This window comes from Alosa sapidissima, chromosome 22 (assembly GCF_018492685.1).
Source record: "Alosa sapidissima isolate fAloSap1 chromosome 22, fAloSap1.pri, whole genome shotgun sequence".
In the NCBI taxonomy this organism is placed as follows: Eukaryota; Metazoa; Chordata; class Actinopteri; order Clupeiformes; family Clupeidae; genus Alosa; species Alosa sapidissima.
In genome coordinates, this window is record NC_055978.1 from 26,455,067 (window position 1) to 26,476,896 (window position 21,830).

Genomic DNA, 21,830 nt, shown 5'->3' on the forward strand with positions numbered 1-21,830 from the left:
TAAGGAGGAGGAATGGGAGGAGCAGAGAGGATGAGTGGAGTGGAGGAGGAGGAGGGGGGGCATGAGGGGAGCGTTCCCCCCGCCTTAATGGCACTGAGGTCCCAACAACAGAAAAAAAAAGCTCCTGGAACGCCGGCATTCCCAACCGCCTCTCCCCGTCATCTGAGCATCGCTATAGGAGAGGTAGAGTTGGGGAGGGTGTGTGTGTGTGTGTGTGTGTGTGTGTGTGTGTGCGTGCGTGCGCTGGGCGAGCGCTGGTGGGGGTGGTTCATATTGGCAGCATCATATACTGTGTGTGTTTTGTTTCCAGTCAGGCATGCGTGCTTATCCATGGGCATGTGCATGAGCGTGAGTGTGCTGGCAGCTCAGAGCGCTCCATCCGCTGCCTTCTTCTCTTGAGTGTTCCTGGTGACGCGAGGACACAAAAGTGTGTGTGAGTACCTGCTTTGCCATAATTGTTTACAGAGTTTGAGCTGGGGTGGTCTGTATGAGAAAGTATTGTGTGTGTGTACTGTATGTGTGTGTCTGTGTGCTGGTGGTGTGCGTGTGTGTGTGTGTCTGTGTGGTGATGGTGTGTGTGTGTGTGTGTGTGTGTCTTATTGTGTGTCTGTGTGAGTGTGTGTGTGTGTAAACTCTGGGGATAATGAGATGTGTAACTGACTGTGGGGGTGGTACACCGACTCCACGTGCTACAGCGGAGGGCCCTGAGCTTGTGCCTGAGCATGTTTTGTGTTGTCAGTATAATTATGCTTGGACAAGACACAACAAAATACAACCTTTACTGTGATCTGATTTAACCTTCCGTCCGTCAAAAACATTAATGTTAAAATTATGTTGATAGAGCACTGGTTTGTTATTATTAGTATAATGGATGGTTTAAAATATTGAACTTGTGTGATTTTTTGGCTGACATGTTCTGTATTCTTATGCATTTTTACATGTGATTACCAAATAGTTGACTTACAGTATGTTGCAAAGCAACTTTCTTTGTTTCTAGTTAATGCGTTAGCGCATCCCTCTGTGTCCCGTCCAAATAGTGAGCAGGACTCAGTGAAAGCTCCATGCCCCCATCTGAGATCCGGCTTGTTTGTGCCCCAACCCAGATGTGACCGCCTCTGATGCGGAAGAGATTTCTGCTCTTCTGGTTGAACTCTCACTGACATTGTTAAAGCAGATAGAGTATAGCGCTCGAGTTTCAGCATTTAACCAGTCAATGTCGTAATTAACAACATGAAAAGGAGTCTGATATGCTTTTCAGTAAGGACATTATATGAGTCAATTTTGTCAGGAGTTTTTGTTAAATGAGGGAAATGCTTGGTTGCTTTTTATGTGTTATGAAGTTTATATTCAGTATGTCATGGCCATATGCCTCTTATACATATGCAACATATGGCTAATTTCCTTGAAGGATTCTAGTTGCTGATTAACAATATGCCTAAGAGCTATTGGATTATTGTTGCATGTCGCTGCTTAATGACCTCTTTAACTTGCATATTTGAAGGACATACGGAACTGATCACTTGCCTTCTCTGACCTGGGAAGATTAGCCTTGTTAACTGTCATTTGGCAGAAAACCTGAGTTCTTTCAACACTCAAACTTTGAACGACTGCTATTAGCTATCTGCATGTATTTCGAACACAATATGTGATCTTAAAACCAGATAAAAGCACACCCACTAATAACAGCATTTTTAACTTGACATAAGATAATGCAAAACCCTTGGATGTCAGTTTTGATTCAGTGAGTCCAGTTTGACGGAAGCCATGCTTATTTTGCCACTGCCACATTTCTCCCTATGGTGAATGAAAGACTGACAATGCCTAGGGACTGAGAAAACAGGAACAATGTTCTGGCTCAGACCGAATGCCTTGGATGAAAGTGAACGCTGTATGTATACTGTTTTATGTTTTTTTATGCATTGACTTGAATACCGTAACATTTTCTGTGTCATGTTGAGAGACGAGGGAGGGAATTTGTGTGAGAAACGTGAGCTGACGTGAGGGATGAATTATGCATCAGAGATGCTGTAGGTTCTGCATACAGTACACAGAGACCCAGAGGGCACAGGCAGCCAACCGCCAACTCCTTCAAAAGAGCCTAGTACTTCACCCACACTCACAATGCATTCCCAATGAAAAGGCTCCACTTATACTGTTTTATTTAATGCTATTGCTTTTCCATGGTTGGTATTGTGTGAGTAGTGTGGGCGTGATTTGTACGCACTACGCAGCCATAAAGGTTAGACAGCAGTAGTATAACACAGTGGTAAAAACATATTAGTGATGGCAAAGCCAAACAGGTTTAGGAAACAGTGACACCACACACCAAACACACAAATACAATCTACAGTCCACAAGCAATCTGTCAACTGTATAAGAAGTAAAAAACAAAACTATTTAGATAGCATTAATATACAGAGATGCAAAAGTCCGGCTTCAGAAAGTAAAAGTCCTGCCATGTATTGGTTCTACCTCTACACTTAACACAGGATATTTTACTAATTAGCTGATCTTAGCTGGCTTAAGAGTTGTGCTAATTATAATCAGCTGATTAAGCGAATGGTTCAAACAAAAATGTGGCAGGACTTTTACACCTCATACACCACAACATATTGTTAATATATGACACGAACCACAAACATAACTTGCGTCACACTCGCTTGCTGGGAAAAGACTGCTCTAATCACAGGTTACTGAGGTACTAAAGCCACCTTCTTCCGCGTCTGTTGTTGCATCACCACCATTCTATATTCTGATGAATATTTAATGTTTGGGAGAATATAGCTCCACTGTTATGGGATCTTTGTTATGGTGTCTGTGGGGTCTCCATTCTTTGTGGGAGTTCTTTGACCAGACGGTGAATAGAGTCACTTGAATAACAGCCATTCAACAATGCCAAGAGTTTTAATGAAATATTTAACTCCTTGAGAGGGACAATGAGGAACTGCCCTCCTTAAAATGTTTGTCCAATGGCCACAGGCATTTCTCTTGATCATGCTATCTCTTTGAGGCAGGCCAGTTGGAAGATCAAAGTGTTTGTTGCTCAGAAATCTCCTTATCTGTCCGGGGCACTGCACTTTCCAAACTCTGTTGTGGTGTGTGTGTTGTTGTGCCCAGGGGCAGTCACTGCTGGAGTCATGATAAACTCAGAATCGATATGAAGTGACAAGCTGACCTCTGGCCTAGACCACAGCTGGGGCTGTTGATAAACATTTTTGGTTGGGGCCAAACTGTGAGGGGGAAATTGAATTTTTGAGGGGATATCTTCAGCTGCAGGGTAAGACTCTTCTAAATAGTGATGCAAGGTTTAGTCTGGAGTACCATCATTGTTTACAATATTGTTTGCAATAATACAATATTTTAGCAAGTGAAAAATTAAATAAGGTTAACAATAGACCACAAGATAAGGCTATATCATCAATGTAAGCCCATTTGTAATGTGTTAATAATGACCATAATACAGGTTTATAGCTGGTGGGGATCACATTTAAACTATACTATAGTTGGTGGGCTCAGACAGAAAGTAGAGGAGGCGGTAATAAAGCGTAACCTGGATTAGGGTTAGGGTTTGGGTGTCATGACAGCGTCATATATTCATGACAGTGTCATGTCACTCTTATGTCGATACTGTCAAGTAAAATGTTACCCAGTCACCTTACATGATCTTCCGGATTTGGCTCAGAATACAAATGCTGGAATTGGGTTTCACTTGGGATGATATTGCGTGACAAGGGTAAAGGTCTGCAGTCGCCCGACTGCACTTGTTGTGAATGCGATGTGCAAATGCAGATTTAAAAATGACTTTGGAGAGTGCACAATTACCCGCATCTCTGTGGCCCTCCAGACCCCTCCCCTTCTCTCAAGCCCAAGCTCATTCAGCTCTTCATTATTCTTCATGGTTTGCTGATGACAATCATGCCCCAACCAATGCCCACCGCCGTTACCATGGAGGGCCACCGCCGTGTTCCAGCTCGTCCTGGCTGAACTGCGGCACTCCCCTCTCTGATCCATTCATGCAAGACCAACCCTTCCTATTGCGGATGAAAGGCGCTCTTGTCACCCTACTGCGGTCAGCTTCACTTGGCAGCCTTCTTCCCACCCTGCTCCATATGGCCCCGTCGCCCACATCAGTCAAGAGGGCAGCCTCGTTGGAGAAAGGGAAAACCAATTTGCTGGCCAGGGCCCCTCTCCTCACAGGGGGGAGTCCTGCTTTCTCCCAGGGCTCTGGAGTGTTCTCACTGACTGAACACAAGCACCCGCATGATGGACAGGCCACTGCTAAGAACCCCTCAGTAAACTAAATCCTGTAAGCCAGCTCCAAACACTCATGCTGGCTATCTCTCTTTGGTCCCAGCCTGCAGACAAACAAATAACACACACATGCTTTTCACAGTATGTGTAGACCATATTGCAGCACTGGGTGTGTTTTAACAGCTTGGTCTGAACCATGCTACTTCACGGTTTATAAAGCAAAGGCAGAAGGGCACCTTAGATGCCCCCCCCCAACCCACCCCCCCCCACACACACACACAAACACACACACACACCAGCTTTTAGATGGAGTTTATTCATTTCCTATAAATGGCCAATAAATGTTTGATACAAGTCTCATGAATGTTTGAAATAGGTAACATTACACATGATAGAGATTGAACCATGGAATCTACCACAAATGGACAGAGAGAGAGAGAGAGAGAGAGAGAGAGAATGCCTTGCAGCATCTGAAGGCAACACCTGGGCATTTTAAGGAAAAATATTCACATAACAAAGTTAGAGGAAGGGCACTTGTGTTCAATGACACGTACTTGGAAAACTCATTTGAATTCACGACAGGTAGATGTGGGAGTTCAAGTGTTCTTGAGGAGGAAAAGGGTAGTTGTGTATACACAATATGGGGATGGAAGGGTGAGGAAGAGAGTGGGGAGGTAGAGATAGAGAGAGAGAGAGAGAGAGAGAGAGAGAGAGAGAGAGAGAGAGAGAGAGAGAGAGAGAGAGAGACTATGAATCCCTGCATTAGTCTCTCAGGAAACTTTGATCTGCATGATTGTCAGCTCAAGCTGCAGCTCAGCTCAAGCCAGTAAGCAGCTCTCTCTAGCGCTGCGCTGGTCGTGAAGTGAAGTGAAGTGGTCCTCCTCACAGACTCCAGCAGTCTCACTTCACAATCCCTGTCAATCTCTCAGCCACACGGGGAGTGAGAGTGGCCTAAGCTGCTGGCACTGCACTGTAACTGTAAGAGTGACTGGATGTTATGGGACGGTGCGTCATGTGACCATGTTAACCCACCGGGATTAGAGTTTCTGAGAATGAAGTCAATGGATTTCAATCTGTCAATGGAAGTCAATCTGTTGTTTGTTGTGACTAAATAAGAGACCAGAAATGACACAGGGCTCTCATATTTTGAGCACAGCTTGGATAGAGTGCTTACATTTGGTATTTGGCTGTAATATGTCAAATTTACTAATATGCATGCTAATGTGGTATTCATAGGCAAAACATTGATTATTAGATGCCATGTCTGCCAATAAATGAGATACAGGATTCTGAAAATACAAATGCAATAACTTGCATAACACAGTACATAGAAACACACACAGATATGCATATTCTTCAGTCAACTTTTCATGAATGCACAAAGAATATGCAAATGAGCTGTATGGAAACCTTGACATTTGCCTTGTCAGTCTACAGACACTGTTATGAGATGCAGTCGTTTCTGGCAATTTGCTCACAATACATTGTGCAGCATTTTAATCCACTTCATGGAAACTCTTTTTAACGGTCTAAATGTCAAAATGAGGTTCTACTTGTGTGATACTAAATCATCTGTAAACAACAGCCATGCTTGCCAGACAAAATGTATCTGGCTTACATTCTATGACCTTAACAAGACCACTAAGATTGATAATTTCGCCTAAATGAATATATTTACACAGTTCTACCAAAGATCCTTGATTACTCTGGTTCTACCTTTGTTTATTAGCTAATGCTGTGGGCTGTGTGAGTTAAGGATGGCAGAAAGTAGCATGGTGGTGTGTCCCGACTCCGGGGGAGGATCTTAGTCGTTGCCAATGCCATGCCGATTTGTGAAATTCACTTTACGTAGCCTATTCAAATCCTTGAATGTGATGGGATTCATTGAAGCATCACAGTAGTGACATATGTAAAGGGTATGTGACAAACTTTTCATGCACTGCTGACAGATCAATAACTGTGGAAAACCATCGACGCAGCATATTGTAAGGCTAAAAAGCAAAATTATAGTTGCCTATTTGACCTTTTTCGCAGCCATGGATGAAGTTCAGGGACAGAGACCATGAGATGTCATGACTCCGGTACTGCTACTACTGTACGTCGCTGGTTTATTCAGAATATGCAGAATTAACTTGTAAACATATTCCTGTAACTCAACACACATGTAAACACCTTATTCAAAATATGCAGAGTTAACTTGTAAACATATTCCCGTAACTCAACAGGCATGCAAACAGCTTCAAAGTCAAAGTCAAGTAAGTCAAAGTCTGCTTTATTGTCAATTTCTTCACATGCCAAGACTTACAAAGAGATCGAAATTACATTTCTCACTATCCCACGGTGGAGACAAGACATATTATTCAGAATACAGCTTATTCAGAATATTGACCTTAATCTGGATATGGTGTGCATAAACATAGTCAATGTCACCCTGTCTATCAGAAAACTATTCCCATTCATGGATGCTGAAGGCTCATGGGACTGACTGCTGATGCTTAGATGATGCCATGGTTCTCCTACAGAACTGATGTCATATCCCCTCAACCCATGTAATAACTGCCTATCTGAACTTCACAAGCTTAATCACGTTTGGAGCAGAGACAACTTTGATGTGTGAGTTAAGGGGGCGAGATATACTGTATGTTTGTGTGCATGTTGGCATGTGGTGTTTCAGTGTAGATGCTTTGTGTGTGTGTGTGTGTGTGTGTGTGTGTGTGTGAGAGAGAGAGAGAGTGTGTGTGTGTGTGTGTGTGTGTGAGAGAGAGAGAGAGAGAGAGAGAGAGAGAGAGAGAGAGAGAGAGAGTGTGTGTGTGTGCGTGTGTACACTGTGTTTTGTTTGGACTGGCATGGTGACTGTATCTATCTGTGTGGGCCTTCTACCCTGTGAGGCTGAGCTCATTGATTGGAAGAGCAGCTGTGTGTTATCAGCTTGAGTTAATCTCTTCTTTGGGACACTTCAGGTTTACTGTTAATGTGCTCTCGAACAAAGAAAAGGCCCCTGGCTTTGGAATAACCCTCCCAGGGTACGCTGCTTACCTTACAAGGATCTCTCCAGCTGATGGTACAACAGTGAAACACTGTCCACTTGGGAGGCTGTGATGGCTGAGGAACAGTTGAACAACAAAGAAAATGGCCCCCATAATGGGAGCTGAGCTGATTGAGAGAGATGGAAAAAAGAATGAAAAGAGAAGTGATGTTTCATGTCCCATCTTGTTCAGTATTACTAGTGTTCTCACCAGATGCGTCCTCACGGTGGCTGTTGTCTTTATAGTTACACATTCTGGGCACATACAGTACGGATGCACATGTGTTTCATTTACAGATTTCCACAGAGGGGATTTAACCGTGTTTATTTGATGGGTACCCGGAAGCATATGTTTATGTGCCACAGCCCAAACTGTGAGGAAGGGTCATGAACAGTATGGCTTGGACTTGTACAGGCCCAGGAAGACTGGGCAAGCATACAATTACAGGTACACATAAACAGGAAATGAGTGCTGGCAGGTGTTGTGTGGGTGAGGGATGATGACAGGTAAATGAAAGAGGTGGCAAGTAACCACAGGTGGCTCAAGGATCATGGTGCAGAGGAGCCCCCGGATAACAAAGGCTGAGATCTCATTTGAATCATAAAGACGCCACTGACGGGGAATGTCAGGGGAGATGGGAAGATGTGGGTGCACTCTGAACCACAAAGGACATTTTAAAAGTGTGATTTCACATCCTTTCATTTTCTATTGTTTATTCTTGCCCAAGTGGTGCAGTACAATGGATGCATGCATTCTGACTGGGCATGTGAACCAATTTGGTTGTGGCTTTCTGGCATTACATTAGTGATTTCATAGAACATCTTTATTTGTACTTATTTGAGAAAAGGTTAAGCAAATTGTCAAAAAGCTGGGTCATTAAAGCAAGCGGAGATATATTATGTGCAGTACACATAAGCTCCACATAGGCTCGGATGAAATATCAGCAAACTTTTGGCAGTTTGGTCTTTCTGTTGTAGTCCATTTCCCCAGTGATGAACCGCTGCCTCATCACAAGAAAAACAGTGGGACAACTTCACAAGTTATGACTCAAAGCTCAAACCTTTTTTAAACAGACATACTGAGAACAGGTTCCAGCATGCATATCTTTGTATTAGAGGGAGTCTGTTTCAAGCAGGTTGTCACTGAAAGAGAAACATGATATGTTTGGTAAAGTTACATAAAGTTTATTCAGGAAATGTTTTGGCCTGGTCGTTATAGGGAGCATCACAACAAAATACTACAAATGGTGTGGCAGCTTCTTTTGACACACTGGATTAAAGGCTTAGTTTGAATATAATAACTATGCCATGCTAAATAAAGGGAGAACTCCAAACCCAGTTGTGTAATTTGTAATGGGCAAAAACACAAATGGCCACACACACAATATCTATTCTGAACACATTGTAATATGTTGTCTTTTCACACAGAAGGGTATTCACAGCTGCACTGTTTGCAACATCAGATTGAGGGCAGCCGTGGCCCACTGGTTAGCACTCTGGACTTGTAACCGGAGGGTTGCCGGTTTGAGCCCCGACCAGTGGGCCGCGGCTGAAGTGCCCTTGAGCAAGGCACCTAATCCCTCACTGCTCCCCGAGTGCCGCCGTTGAAGCAGGCAGCTCACTGCGCCGGGATTAGTGTGTGCTTCACCTCACTGTGTGTTCACTGTGTGCTGTTTGTGTTTCACTAATTCACCGATTGGGTTAAATGCAGAGACCAAATTTCCCTCACGGGATCTAAAAAGTATATATACTTACTTATACTTAGATCAGGACTTCACTTGAATTTCCATTAAGGACCACCGGAAACAAATTAATATGCAACTAGCCATCCCATGTGCTCTCTTGCTCTATGCTGTTCACTTAAGCCAGCAAGCTTGTTGTCCAAGTGCAGGGCAGTCGTTATGGGCAGCCTCTGCAGTAATATTCCAATGCACGCTCACGGTGTAAAAAATAATTGGAATATCATTACTTACTCTCACTGAGGTCGACGACCAACCAATCTTGTTCCTGCTGCCACCCCTTGCCCTTTTCGATTCCTTCCATTGACTTTTCCGGCCCCGAAGTATTAAGCCATGCATCACAGCACTATGGGTCCGTCTTCCATGCGTCGACTACAAAGCAGGAAAAAGTCAGTGGGGGGGGAAAGACATCCAGTGCGCAGAATGTCACCTCTGATTTCTAACTGCACCAGAGGGAGTTTAGAGATAACAGGCTGCACTCTGGCAGTCTAATGTGAAATCAGTGTGTTGCCACAGGCAAATACTATAATCAGCTTTAGATCTGGTCTCACAGAAACCCGCAGTCCTTTATTATTATTATACTTTATTTTGTACTTTTGAAAGTCAGAGAGTCCACATCAGCATTGTTATTGTGGAGGACAGTCCAGCTTTCTATAGCCCATTCAAAGTGGCTGTACGGTAATCTCTGGTCCAAGGTTCGAGAACATTAGAGACTGAACAAAACCCAGCTACTTAGAGGTTGTTAACATTTTCACAGCCTTGAAAGAAAAACATTTCAGGGGGAGCATTATTTGGCTATAGCCCGGCAGAAACGACACGCAGCATGAAAAGCTGGGCACACAACAGGAGGAGGAGGAGGCGTCTCTCGTGTGGTTTTGGCCCTGCTGTTGTTCTGGAAACACGATCCGGCGCTGCCACAGAGCCTCTCAGCATACAGGCGCTAGAGGAGCCAGCCACCGTCGCTGCCGCTGCTGCCTCTGCTGCTGCAACCACATGGAGCTCAGCACCGAGGAATCCAGCAGGAGGATCCTGGCACCCGCTCTTCCTCCACACTCACCACAGATGGAATGTGCGCTTCCGTCACAAGCACAAGGCACGGGACAGTGAGCACTGGCTTTCTCCAACTGTGGGAATGTAGACCTCTGAATGTAAATACACACAGTGGTCAAGTGTATAGCCGTGGTAGGATATATTAGAGTCGTTTGTTTGGTTCTTCTATTGAAATATGACTTTTTTATTTATCTGTATGTGAAAGTGAGTGTGTGGGTGTGTGTGAGAGAGACTGAGACAGAGGAAGAGATCAAGTGCATATTACTATCCATTGTGTTCTCATCGGAATCCTGAGTTTGTTTTCAGGCAACATTAAAAAAACACACTATCCTGTCTGTGGAGGGTCCGAGATAAGCAGGGTCCAGGCTTTTTCCTTAGAGATCTATCCGTATCTATCATGGAACAAAGTGAGGTTTTCTCTTCTGGTAATGGTTTTATTCCAACCTCCAAAACAAATACCTCATCATACTAGAGATACTGAATGGGAAAATGGACAGAAAACACATACAGCCAGAAACAGAGAACCACATTGTGGGAATAGTGTTGTCTTCCACACATAAACAGCATTAGTGAAAATCTATCAGAGATGCTGTGAACGCTCCGAATGCCTTGTGATGTGCGAATACTGACAAATGTCATTCGCCTCTGAGCATGGCAGGGTTTGCGTCATGACAGAGGCAACAGCCATTAGGGAATCGAGTGTGTTGGTTCTCACCTCTCGAGCCCTATGGGCTGGCAGATTTATCTCTGAATACAAAAGACCAAAGACAGGTTCACCTTTTATTTCCAGCACTTGCTCAAGGTGATAGATATGGGAGAACAACTTGTACACCTGGACCCTTGAGCACTTAAAACCCAAATAGGCCTTGAATAATGAATAGGCCGCTGTTCTAAGGACACGGTAATGTTTGGAAATGGCTGTATGACTCACTGATCATTAGACTATGAGCGAACCAGCAGACTAAAAAACACAAGGCTGAAAATGTTCCGGTTGTTTTGGGCCACGGAGGTGAAAGCCTAATTCAAATGGCTGTAGTTATTGTTATTGTTTTGACAGAAACAGTGAAAAATGTGCGAGTTCAAGGCATAAAATCTCATATTCCTTCTGAGGAGGTTATACAGTCCCCAGTTGTTGCTCCAGCTGAGCAATAACAGTAAATCTCGCAGCAATAACGCAATTACTCCAACACACAGACATGCTATGGGACCTGCGTCTCCTGTGGTTACTTACAAAATAGGATATCAATGTCTGAACATTAACAAACAGAGAAGAGTGAATATCTACACATTTACTATATGACTCATGATATTCCCACAGTCTTGAACTGTAAATCTGATTGACCGCATGCTGCTATACATTTGGCCTATGATTGAACACTAACACTCATGACTGTGCATTGTGTACATTTGTGGTTTGTGGGTAAGCATAAGAATGCAGAAAGTAGTTTATGTGTGACACAGTGTGGTTTGGCTGCATTTACTGCTCCCTCTCAACAAATTAGGCCTCTTGGTTTATCAAGCTTTGCAGCCATCTTCCATTTAACCGTTCCTGTTGTGACTATCCGCTTTCTCTCTCCTTCTCTCTCTCTCCCTCACTCTCTGTCCCCCTTGAGCTCTCGCCAGAAATTGCTTGGCCAGGATTAATGGTCCTTCATCTTAATCTTTCTTACATTCTGCCTCACACCCATTGTGTCCTCCAGTGGCTAGAGGTAATGCATCGCGCTTATGTTGTTGCTTATATTTGTCTCCCTCGTAGCAACACAGTTGACGCAGTTCTGTGTCCCTTCTGGGGAGGCCCATGCATCACTCCGTCAGGACAGAGCCAGCAAATTAAACTCTCCATTATGGACTTCTCCCCTTTGGGAGAGAACTGCAGGCCTCAGCCGGAGGCAGTGTAGTACACACAGTTTGGCTGAATTCATCACACACACACACAAAGTCTATATGTTTGGGAGAGGGTTGAGATGCTGCATGCATCTGTGATTAGAGTTGTGTGTTAGTGATTTGTATGCTGCGGTGTGGTGATTTGTAGGCTATTGTCCCTGCTGCTACAAGATGTGTCAAAACAATCCACAGCATCATACAGTACACACCATTTCCTCCACTCTGTCTCCCTTGCTATTGCTCCCTGCATGAGTCCCTAAGCAGTAAGCACCATCAGCCAGGACATTTAGACATACACCGAGACACAAACACCAGTGAGCATACTGGATCTTGGCATCAGGTACAGTATGTATGGGTGCAGTTTGGGGCATCTCATCACCTGCTGTTTTAAGAACTTTTTCCCCTTATGCTGCAGAGTTGCTGTTTGCAGGGTCGGGTGGGGACACATTGTGCAGACTTCATGAGAAGTGGGAGAGTTAGCAAGTCACAAAGAACATTCCCTGTCTGACTCTCTCCTTCTCTCACACAATCCCTCTCCTCCCCGGAGACACACACATACACAGAGATGACATTAAGCACACTTGGACAGGGATCATTCATATCCGACCCCTTCTAGTGTCTCTTGTGGCTGATCCTTGGCCTGAGCTGATATGACATTACTATGACATTATGATTGAACAACGCCTGAATCCCTGCGGAAGCCAACGCTAGTCACTGTCTGTGTGGTGAAAGGCTGTTATCGCCCACAACCAAGTTCATCTGAGGGACAAAGGAATTGTATTTACATCAGTCTTGATTGCATTGGCATCCCAGTCACTGTTTACAGAGGGTGTGCCTGTCTGTAGTTTGCTGAGAGTTTGAAGTTGGGCGTCAAACATTTTTTAATTTCCATACTTACACTTTTGAGCATAACTCTACAAAGTGAAATCTGGGTTCCAGATATTCAATAGTTGCAGCGCTCTCACCACAGAAAATCAATCAGGTGCTTTGATGCATTTGAAAACAAGGATCAAACTACTGTAGTACTGGCTCGCCTGGCTCTCACTCATCTTGCTCTGCACGACAAATATCCTGTGAGGCTTTCGTACTCTCTGATTGTGGGGATTTGGGACAGGGGGTGGGGTCTTTATAAAACTGGACCTCAATCCGGTTGAGTAAACCTGTTTAATCCATACGCAATTTTATCAATTTCAGGATGACCTACTTCACTTGCCAGCTTCCAAGCGTACTGAGACATGGCACACACATTTACAGGTACACTGGCACTGCCATACAGGCACATACTGTACACACAAAACCCCAATCATCCTCCCATGGAATTATGTGCAGCGTGTACAGTGCTGGAGAAAAGCATTAGGCCGTGATCTGATTAAACGGGTTCTCCTGCCAAACGATCAGCATCTTCTTCCCACACTGGGCTGTGAGGATAAATAGGTGCTTTGTGTGAGAGTATGTGTGTGTGTGTGTGTGTGTGTGTGTGTGTGTGTGTGTGTGTGTACGCCATGCTTTGTGTTCCGTTGGCTCCATTTGTGAAGATTTTTATCAAATGCCTCATCCTTACGCCAAAAGCTTATTATCTCCTGTTTGCGCATATTTTCCTCCCACTTACATGCAAAGCTGACCTATATTGCTCACTCCATCCTGCACTCCATTTCTGATAAATTGTGCTCTTTAACAGGAGAAATGCATCGTCCTCCTCAGAGATCAGCTTGGGGAAACCACTGTCAGAGTGCTCCAGAGCCTGTGTTGCTTTGCTTGCATTCCGTGTTTTTGTTTACTGCAAACTCTGTTTGTGTATTCTAATCAGGGTTTCGAAGTGTGTGCTTTCCTTTGGAAATCGCAAACGGTGAATAAAGCGCCATTCTCTCCCTGTTTATTGTTATCGTCTTCATTCGTGTGAAAGTATATTTTCAAATAGCAATTTCCCAGGTAGCCTTGGTAGTGGTGGTGGACGCTAATGTTGCGTGACTGTGCTATGACCATATGCGCTTGATTGATAGAATATGTAAACTGTGAATCAGACCTAATCCAGGCAGTGACTGCATGATGCCTGAATTAGGGAAAGCACATCACATTAGATGGCATTAGTCACAACATGTTTGGACAGTGTGTGTGTGTTTGTTTGTGTCTATCTATGTGTATGTGTTCATATGTTTGCAGGTGCATGCATATTTGTTGGCATTTGATTTTGGCTCCGAGCCTGTTGGCCATTCAACTGCAATGATTAGCGCTTTCAGCGTCTGTAATGTTTTTCAGATGCAGTCCAAATTTACAGGAAGAGCATTTTTATTGTTTGGTAACAACTCATTTCATTTTTCATTTTCAACTGTGTCCTGAAGCGCACCTCAGTGCTGAACAGCTTGGACTGTGTTTTGACTAAGATATGATTTAATACGGCATAACACCAATCTAATCACTTCCAAATTAATTATCTCTGCTCTTTGCCTCTGCATGCTTTTTTTGCATCAGTTCATCACAGAGCAGGACCTTCTGGGTTGTATACTAATTAATTCACATGTGAGAGTTACTATGGAGAAAATATTAAGGAATGTAGCAAAGCCCTCTACTGATTGCTATTAGACATAAACAAAACAAAAATACTCCATTTAGATCAGTCAGATCTGTCAGATCCTGTGTATTTTGTAGCTTGGCCTCTGGTCTGGAACACGTTTTCCCATCTGTACGTGTCTAAATATGTGTGTATGTGGCTATGTGTGTGTGTCTGTGTTTGCCTGAGTATGTGTGTGGCATGTGTGCTTGTATGCCTGAATGTGTGTGTGTGTGTGGGGGGGGGGGGTATGTGTGCGGAGAGAGGAATCTCTGTTCCTGACAGAGCCATACATCAGGCTTAGGTGAGCCTGTGCAGCGCTTTAAAGATCCATATGATCTCAGTTTAAAAGGTCAGGGGTCGCTCACGCACAGGAGATGTGAGAGGAATCTTACTGAGGAGCTCTGGCAGCAGGGTGGCTCCTCGCTGGTAAACAGCACTCCCCTGAGCCGCTCACCCCGTAACCTCCCCAGCTCTAATGAGTTCACTAGACAGCCATCGAGTGGGAATGTGCACAAAGCTGTCTGGATTTGGGACAATGGGTGGGTCAGACTAAGCTGTCTTCAAATGCAAGCAGCAGTGGTCTTCTGTGCTGATTGTCCAGTTCCTCAAACTGACCACAGAGTTCATATGGTCAAACTGACCACAGAGTTTAGTATGGTTTGGCTGAGCACAAGGGCATTTCCTTATCCATAGCTGAATTTGCACTCTAGAGCTTGGCCTGCAGATAACATCGCTGCCTTGGAGCCCTGGCTCTGAGGAGCTACGAGAGTCATTAAAGGCACTGAGGCAGTGGGAGAAGAAGGTTACGAGGGGTTCGGGTGGGGGGGTGTGTGTGTTAAATACTCGGGGGTCATGAAGGTGCGGGTGGATCCTCCCTGCCTCCACCTCTGTGTGGTCTGGCACCAGGAGTCAAGCCCATCAGCCAGTGGAAGCCGCCCGTTTCTTCTCTTCCGTTTTTCTTTTTTGGAAATGGCTTTGCAGAGAGAAGAGAACCAAAACACCCCAAACATTCCCCACATTCCGCCTTCCCAGCCAGCACAGCGCAGCGCTCCCAGAGTCGGGATGAGGAGGGCTGCGGACGCGGCGGGATCAGATGGGACACACCGATGGAAGTGAGGGGAAATGAGCTTTTAAACCCACCCGACTCCACAGAGGGTCAGTGTTCAGACGGAGCCAACTGCAGCTCTCTGCTCCTTTGCCAATTTTAGGCCAATCCATTAAACCTGTCGGCTATTTTAGTGTGTGACGCACCGCGGTGCTTCAGATGTAAATGGGGTGCATTGCGCGGAATAACCGTAACATCCGTCTTTGTGCGGTGGAAGCACACCTGAATAAAGAAAAAGAGTCCACACTTCTCTCTTTCATCTCAGGAACGAGAGACCGCCATTCTCTGAGCGGGAAAAACCCGTGTGCTCACTCTTTCGTGAGATTAGAGCAAGAAAGCCGGCTGGAGCCACTCCATTGTGTGGCTAATGAAAGATTTAGCCCCCGAGAAGTGTGTGGCTCTGTGTTTGTGTGCAACTCCTCGCCTCTCGGCGCGGCCCTCCCAAGGTTCGCTGATAATTCTGTGCATTTACCATATTTTTCCCTTTGGCTTTCCTCAGACTGCTTAAGATGTTCTTACTGAAAGTCATGCCTGGTAGATTTTAAGCTTTGCATTCTTGCGGAAATTATGCTATTTTTTTTTCCTTTTATTTTTTTATGTTTTGCAAAAATAGATATTTAGGATTTAAAAAGAATCAGCTTAATAACTCTATAAGTTGCAAGTGAGGGATTAATCGTAATAGCTGGAATGCGTCATATGTGTGTCTGCCGCTGGTTGGGTCACTGAGTTTCATAGAAGGCTGGGTGTTGCTGTTTCATGGGGGCCATGTGGAGGTGGTTATGAGATGTTACGGTGAGGGTTATGGGATGTTATAGGGATGCCTGAGCGCGCACGTAGGGCTGGGTCTTACTCTGACCCCTGACTGCTCTTTTATCTTTGTGTGTGAGTATGCGGCTGTTTTCCTCCATATACGCATGTGTCAGTGATGTGTGTGTGTACGACATGGAGCGCGCTGTGAGTGTAATTTCTGAGGGCCTGAGTGATGCCATCCTGGGAGTCCATTAGCGCAGAGCCCCTGAGAGTCCACACGTACATGTAAACATGGCCTTAATCGAAATCAGAGGGCAAGATGTCTCTTTTACTCTCTCACTATGCTCACAATGTCAGTCAGGGATAGGAACTGTGAATAATAAGCAGAAAGCAGAAAGAATGGGAGCAGATAGTGAATGGCAGCACTTCACAATACTGATGCATAAGCATTGATTTGTATTTTAGGGGACATTATTCAGAAAGACTCCTTTTTCATGTGTTATCAGTAATGCATAAGTAACGCATAAGTTACTTACGACTCATGTATTAACTTGTCATAGTTCATACATTAATTAAATCATTCAGAAGTATTTATTTCTGCACACCACACTTATATTTGCGTTCTGTGGAACAGTTAGCCTACGTAGTGAATGTCAGATTTGATATAGAGGGCAAGTTGTAGCCTATGGCATGTACTGTAAAGGCCCTGACACACCAACCCGATTATCGGCCGTCGGAAATCGTCAGACAGTCTGGCGAGGTCGGTGACTCGAGTCTGTTCGGTGTGTTCCGTGCCATCGTCAGTCGGAAGGAGCCGTCGGCGTTCATTTTGGCTGATTTGACTTGCCGAATCGGCCAGTTGGCAGTCGGACTCAATGACTAATCTGATTGGTGCCCTACATTCAGCGATGTAAGTTATGAACCCATTTTCTACAAGCCAAATGTCTTCCTAACATTCCAACATTGAAATTGTGTTTTCAAACTAAATCAATAAAAATGATTTTGTTTGTGATCTGTCACTGTCTCAGCAAAGCTCTTGTGCATAACCACCTATTCTCAAAGGCTCTAGACCCAGAGATGGTGAATTATCTATCCCTAACATATTTTTACTAGAACTAGTGGTCTACCACAAATTTGCTGAACGTATGTTATTTCAGGTTAGTTTGCAACAATATACAAGTTTAACCAAAGTCCTTAGCTGCTACCTAGCTAACGAACATCACTAGCCGTTCCCATTCACTTTCCATTTACTGTGCTAACGTTAGCTAGCTATCGTAAAAGCACCGATTTCCGCCCCATTCATTCGAAAATTCTAAAACATAAATGTTTTTTAATACTTCAAAATAACATTAAATGAACCTTACATTTTTCAGTAGACATATGTGTGTAGATTTCAACAAAATCTGGTTTGGTTCTTAACGGGAGCGTTTACTGCCTTAAAAATCCGATTTTGTTTACCATGCTCGGAGGTTGGTTTTGGATTTGTACACGCAGCCTTACAATACTGTTTACAGCTCTTTGAGTCATGGTAAAATGTCATTTTCGGTACATAGCTCATCTAGATACACTGGGGTGGGTGCTTGCGTTTCTTTAGGAATCTGCCATCTTGGTTTGTATAGAAATTAATATTAAGTGACACATACACGTAATGTGGCGGAAATAGGTGACGTTCCAATAGCTAGCTAGCTCAGTTAACGGGCAAAAATACATTTCGGGTTGGCCGTTGGGTTGGTGTGTCAGGGCCTTAAGTATCAGCACCAAAAACAGAGCGACTGACACCCGTTACAGAAATAACGGGTGTCAGTCAGTTATCTGCACCAAGTGCACCAACACACACACAAACACACACACACACAAAGTATCAAATCCACATCCATTTGTTTCCTGTGGCTGTGCATTAACCGTATCTGCAACTCATTCATCTCCAGTCTGCGGTTCTCCACTGCACTTTCATGTGACGCTGTAATTTTAAGCAGATACAATCTCAGGCTTTAAGGAGCCCTGAACGGGCCTGACTTCGCCCCCACATGCAAATTCGACATTGTCTGGAAAATAAGCATCATGGAACGGATTGGCCCTCCCTCATTACCCCGACCACAGCTCTGGCGTCTCACCCAGGCCGCAGAGCGCTCGTCTGGAAGGTGTGGGTAAAGTGGCAGGCGTTCTCAGCGCATTCGTCCACATTCCAGTTCTCTCTTCCGTGGGCTGGAACCCTTGCACGGCACACTTGTGTTCCGAGACCCATTAGAGGTGTGAAATGTTCGGTTCCTCTCACTCCATCTGTGTGTGTGAAAGAAAGAGAGGGAGAGAGAGAGAGAGAGAGAGAGAGAGAAGGAAATGAGGTGTGAGGATTTGTTGCACGGAGACAAAAATATGACAAAAAAGAGAGAATGAATGTTTATGGCAGGAAATGAGAGGAAGAAAAATAAAAAATACAAAAGAAAGAGAGAAAGAGAGAGAGAGAGATAAATGCACTTAGGCATCACAGATCCGGCACTAATCTCACACCCACCATGCTTGGCTCGTCCCCACCCCTCACCTTCCTATTGGCTCCTGCTGCTCTGTCTCCACCCCTCACCTTCCTATTGGCTCCTGCTGCTCGGTCTCCACCCACAGCCTCTCAGCAGCTACGGCTGTGCACAATGAGCGGGGAGGAGTCAGGGGTGGCACAACCTGCTGCGGGCCCCTCCCACCAGATGTCTCGGAGCAGAGGGGGTGTGTCAGGAGGGCAGGCAGAAAGTATGCCACAGGAGGCAGCAATACAGCCCGAGCCAGATCAGCGCGCACACACACACACAAGCACACAGACACTCGCTGCTTATACACACGCACACGTACACACTCATGCACGCACACTCTCACACTCACACAAGTTCTCTGAGCGCAGTGCATCGGGACAGACGCGCATCTCCACTCAGAGCCGAGAGGATCCCGGGCAACGGACTTCCTCTCAGTCAACTCTCACTTTTCACTGGCTTTATGGATGATGGAATTTTAACCATGTGGCAGGTAAGCTTAGCTCTGCCGCCGCAGCAGCAATCAGCTTTTTCCCCCCCTCTCAACTGCTTACTGAGGGTGAAGTCGAGCGTGTCGCTACTGTGTGACTATTTAAAGCCGCTCTTACAACAACAAAAAAACTCTTCCATTGCAGTTCTTCTTTGCTGCTTGTCTAAAACTGATGGACTACGACTGTGTGTGGAGTTGGTGGGCTTGTGTTGTGTCCGCACTGCTGTGACTGGAGCAGACAGAGACAGAGGGCAGAGAGAAAGAGAGAGAGAGAGAAAGAGAGAGAGAGAGAGAGAGAGCAAGAGACTTCCCATGGGGAGGGGAAGAGAGCAGGGAACATCTTACCCCACCATGCTCACCACTGAATTATTTACCAATTACAAGTAAACATTCTCGTGTCCGCCGCTGAATCATGGATGAGACGTGGAGCCCTGACTGCCACTGGTGAAGACAGGGCGATCCAGCCACGGAGGGTTGGGTGTGGGAGCGGGTGCTCATGTGACGTGTAGCCCTCTAGGATGGGTGACGAGGTCTGACCCGCTAAGAGGGCCCCTACCAGCAGTCACTGGTGGTGATGGTGGGGGGACTGTATGGATGTGGGGAGCAAAGCCCAGGGAGATGGGGACAGCGAGGGGACTGAGATGGGACTGAATGGGCCTCATGGGGAGGTGTGCCGAGCTCAGGATTGTGAGCATGCCGGGGGTTGAGCTCTCTCTGCGTTCCAGAGACCTTTTTTTGGCTGCAGTTGACCTCGTTTTATTTAGGAGATTCTGATGAGTTTTCTGCCCAGCAAGCAGAACAGATTGCTTGAGAGAGAGAGAGAGAGAGAGAGAGAGAGAGAGAGAGAGAAGAGAGAGAGGCAAAGAACTCTAGGGACACATGGAGAGGTCAGAGATAAAAGTAGACAGAAAGAGAGATAGAATGGATGGATGAGAGAGAGAAGGAGAGAAATGTTATCACACTACAATGAAAACTTGGGCTGGACTTTCTAAGCTGACAGGCTCAGACACAGGCTCTTGAGTGGCCGACTCGTCTGGAGACAGTGATGGTTCCTGGGTGGCTGGGTAGCCACAGCAGTTGGAGGTGTGGGGGGAGACTAGACAAAGCTCTCCAATCACCCGCTCGTCACTGAGATGTCACACGCCTGACACGGAGCGTTGTGACAGGATCAGACACAGATAGAGTGCGAAGGCTCCCCTATCCTCCACTGCTCTACCCCACAGCCATCCTGCCCCTGCTCCTACCCCTGCCCCCCTCCCCCTGCTCTACCCCACAGCCATCCTGCCCCTGCTCCTACCCCTGCCCCCCTCCCCCTGCTCTACCCCACAGCCATCCTGCTCCTGCCCCCCCCCCCCACCTGCCCCCCCCCACTCCAGCATCCCTGTCACCTCATTAGCATTCCAAGTCAGAAGACGCCGTCTAAACTGATACCAGATACTGTCAATGAATCAAACAAGGCTGCAGGGAGGGCATCAATAGATACCCTCTCTTTCTGTGTGTGTGTGTGTGTGTGTGTGTGTGTGTGTGTGTGTGTGTGTGTGTGTGTGTGTCATGTGTCTGTGTTTGCGCGTGTGTATTTGTGGCTCATTGTCTGTGAGAAACAACAAGACTCCCAGCATTGTGTCTGTTTTCCTGTAGTCGACTGTTTGTTGTGTGTTTTGAGTGAGTTTGTCCTATTGTGTGGGAGGAGTTCTTCATAGAAAGGACACCAAAATAGAGCGCAGGGCAAATGCAATTCTCGCCGAGTTTTCGAAAAGAATCCTTCAGAAATAAATAATAAAAGAAAAGAAAAGAAAAATGGTAAGACAAGAGAAGAAAAACAGGTATTAGCATTCCAATCATTGCGAAGCATGAGAAACATTTCAGGGATATTGCCAGCATAGAAGCACAGAGCTCAGAGGCTCACAAACGCAGCATGCAAGCACTCCTTTCCCCAGTCTGTAAAACCCCTTCCCTTTTCTTCCATTTGACAACAGTGTGAGTGCGTGCCTGTTGATTTCATTGCCCAAAAGCAGAAGAGCCTCATCGTGAGTTAAGCCCCTTTAGTTTAATTACAGAATTAAAGTTTGCAGAGTTAATACTGACCAAGCTTTTCCCTTAATTCCTCTCTGGACGCTGTCCAGTGGGAAGAGTGTCAAAACCTCTCCCTCCCCTTTCTTTTTCCCCTCGTCCTATTCTCTCTTCTCCACACTGATGAGTGTTGCCCTTTGATCGCCTGTCCGTCTGATAGGTGCTCACGTTGTGTTTCCACGGCAACCTGCTACAGTAGGCCAGGCACAAAGAATGATCTGTTGAGCGATTTTGGCCACTTTAGAGGTGAAAAGATGCCACGGCAGGGGAAAATGAAGCCGATCGTGCACCAAACACCCTTTCAGGACCAAACTTTCCATAACCAGAGAAGCTTTGATATTTTGTACTGTTGCAGTAGTGAGACTAGTGGCCTGTATCTGAGATAATTCAGTATTTAAA

General features: G+C 45.4%; 1 protein-coding gene across 2 annotated transcripts in view; it reads left to right on the forward strand.

Moving 5' to 3' along the window:
- The first annotated feature begins 8 nt into the window (after positions 1 to 8).
- Positions 9 to 21,830, forward strand: part of LOC121697493 (E3 ubiquitin-protein ligase Midline-1-like) — a 48,506-nt gene continuing 26,684 nt past the window's right edge. Inside the window, exons 1-2 of one of the 2 annotated variants that reach the window (XM_042079032.1) lie at positions 9 to 183; positions 311 to 433. The gene's annotated coding sequence lies outside the window, so the exon portion shown is untranslated. Of the gene's footprint in view, positions 184 to 310; positions 434 to 19,097; positions 19,365 to 21,830 lie in introns of those variants that run through there. The other variant, XM_042079030.1, reaches the window with a different exon arrangement.